The sequence below is a fragment of the Ixodes scapularis genome, unplaced genomic scaffold (assembly GCF_016920785.2).
Source record: "Ixodes scapularis isolate PalLabHiFi unplaced genomic scaffold, ASM1692078v2 PGA_scaffold2__306_contigs__length_199485367, whole genome shotgun sequence".
In the NCBI taxonomy this organism is placed as follows: domain Eukaryota; kingdom Metazoa; phylum Arthropoda; class Arachnida; order Ixodida; family Ixodidae; genus Ixodes; species Ixodes scapularis.
Genome location: NW_024609857.1, coordinates 72,604,707 through 72,607,694, shown reverse-complemented (window position 1 = coordinate 72,607,694; position 2,988 = coordinate 72,604,707). Strand labels below are relative to the sequence as shown.

The window sequence follows — 2,988 nt, the reverse complement described above, 5'->3', positions numbered from 1 at the left end:
TCAATAGCTTTTTGAAATACGCAAATTAATGTATAAATAATTAAATTCCTCAACTTCTCAAAAATCAAGTTTTGAGCACTACCACCTTGACCACAGTGATTCTGCGGCTAGAGATGGAGCTGCAAAATCTAAAAACGTCGAACAAATTGTGAGTGGTCGACGTTGCCAGCACGTCTTGTATGACGTTTACGACATTTAGGTGTGAACGCGACGTCGCTGAAACGTCATTGACGGCGTAATAATGTAATGTCATCCTGGACTTTATTTTAACTTCGAAGAAACGTGAGTGTTCGACGTTGCTAAAACGTCTTGTCTTGACGCCGTGGCGACGATGACGACGTTAAATTTGAAACGTGACGTCGCCAGCACGTCACGGACAGGACGACAAAGGAACGTCATTTATGAACTTCAGTTCAACGTCAAAGAAACGTGAGCGTTGGACGTTCTGAGAACGTCGTGCATCGACGTCGTGGGAACGTTGACGACGTTTGAGTTGAAATACAACGTCGTCACAACGTCACTGATGGGACTCTAATGGGACGTTATATAAGGACGTCACCTCGACATCGAAAAAACGTAATCGAAGTCATGCGGGACGTCACGGACGTCCGGGACTTTTTCTCGACGTTTCCACGACGTTTTGTGCTGCCTGGGTGCTCACGTGCACTGAACACGTCTTGGACACGAGGGTTGCGTCAGCGGTCGGCGAGGAGCCTATAAGTGTTCTTTGCTTTAAAAATTGTGATATGGCGGGAGAAAACGAATGTATTGCATGTATGAATTCTTTGCCTGCAGGGGGTCTCAGTCTAAAGTGCTCAGATTGCGAAAACAAATACCATACTGGGAAGTGCTCTGGCGTTACGAAAAAGTCCCTGCAGGCAATGACGGCAGAGAACGTCAATGCGTGGAAATGTAACACGTGCAAACTTCATATTTCCCGTCAGTGTGAAACGTCCGATGAGCGCGGCCCCGCAGAAGGGGAGAGGGCAACTTCGAGTGGCTCCCTCGAGCTGAATGTAGATAAGTTGCTGCCCACAAACGAAGCTATCTATAAGAAACTAACAGACATCCTAAACAGGATGGAAGGCGTTGAAAAATCTCTAGAAAAACAAAGCAGGAAAGACGATGAAATCATGACGAAGCTAGACGCGCATGGGAAAACTGTCGAAGCAATTGATGCATCGATGAGCACCCTGTCAGGGAAGTACGATGAACTTCTTAAACAACTGGATGAGCAGTGCGCTACAATCAAGGAGCTGACAAAGAGGACGGGTCAACTAGAAGCTAAAGTGGCCGAGCAGGACCTGCAAATCAGGGAACTAAAGATAGCAGTGGATAATGCGGAGCAGTACTCCCGGCGCAAAAATATCGAAATTCATGGAATCGCCCAACGTCCAAACGAGAATATGTTAGAAGTTGTAAAGAACTTGGCCGATAAACTCGAGCTGCCGCAACTTGCCCCTGAGGACGTTGAGGCTGCTCACCGCCTAGGGGCGAGGGAAGGAAAAACAGCGCCAATCCTGGTGAGGTTTGTGGAAAGGAGAACACGGGACCTCTGGATGACAAAGCGCGTGACCTTACGGAATTAAAAAATTTATATTAACGAAAATCTAACAAAAACACTGAAAAACTTGCTGTGGGCTACTAAGGAATGCGCAAAAGCAAAGTCCTATAAGTTTGTGTGGGTGGGAAACGGTAAAATCTTTGTGAGGCAAAAAGAACGCGCCGGTGCCCTTCGCATCGAATGCGAAGGAGACTTAGCTAAGATAACATAGAAATGGAAAGCACATTCGTCACCATTCAAGAACTGGAGAGTCTTATCGCACACTTGTTAGCAGAAAACGATAATAGCGATCGAAAACTCAGTCTGATACACGTGAATGTTAGTTTACGCAAACACTGGGACGAACTATTGGTTCTGTTATCTGGAAAGCTGTCGTCCCTGGACGTATTGATACTAAGTGAAATAAACATCGAAGAGGAAGCATGTGTGGAATATAGTTTGGTTGGTTTTCATTCGTACTGTCTTTGTCGGGAAAGAAAAAAGGGAGGAGGTTCGCTGATGTTTATAAATGATAGCTGTTTGTCGGAACGAATTAACGTTTCCCTTGACCATGCAGAACTCTGCGCAATTTCTGTTCACAAGGCATCTATTTCCTATATTGTATGCGCAGTTTATCGACCGCCATATTCTAATATAAAAATGTTCTGTGAGGAACTCTCACCATTATTGCGCCAATTTGATAACAACCAGCATATCATACTGGCTGGTGACTTTAACATAGATGTCTTAAACGAGAATAAGTATGGGGTTTCAAACTACTTAGACACGCTTTCCTCCTTCGGGCTCGAGAACGTGATACGCGATTACACAAGATAAGAATATTATGGCAGTACAATAACTAAGTCATGCATTGATCCCATAGTTATAAGAATTAGTAATGCAACATTAGTGCCGGCGGTAATTAAACAAAAGGTAGCTGATCATTATTTAGTAGCAGTAGCAATATTGGATGAAAGTCCAAAAAATGAAATGTCAAACCAGAAGGTATTTAAAACCATTTTAGATAACAAAAAGGTAGACCATCTTATCAGTATGTATGACTGGAATTCATTATTAGTACATGACCATGTTACCGCTTACGACTTACTTGTTGATAAATTTAAAGAGATATATAAAATATCTGTCAAAAATGTAAAATTGAAGCAAAGAAAACACGAAAATGTCTGGATTAATGAAGAGATTTTAGAACTATCCCATTTGAAAGACAGGTTATGGCATAGATGTAAACAAAATCCGGGTAATACCACTTTAAAAACCGAATATCGTGTGCTAAGAAATAAGTTAACTGCTAAAATTAGATTAGCCAAAAGAAATCATTATACTAGCAAATTTATTTCTGCGAAAAACCCAAGGAAAACATGGGACCTCGTGAATGAGTTGATGGGTAGGAAAAGAAAAACTAACACTGACGATACAATTAGAAA

The 2,988-nt window shown here is 42.3% G+C and overlaps 1 pseudogene; it reads left to right on the top strand.

Annotated features, from left to right (window-relative positions):
* The first annotated feature begins 881 nt into the window (after nt 1-881).
* Nucleotides 882-1,649, top strand: LOC120839510 (annotated as a pseudogene).
* The last annotated feature ends 1,339 nt before the right edge of the window (nt 1,650-2,988 follow it).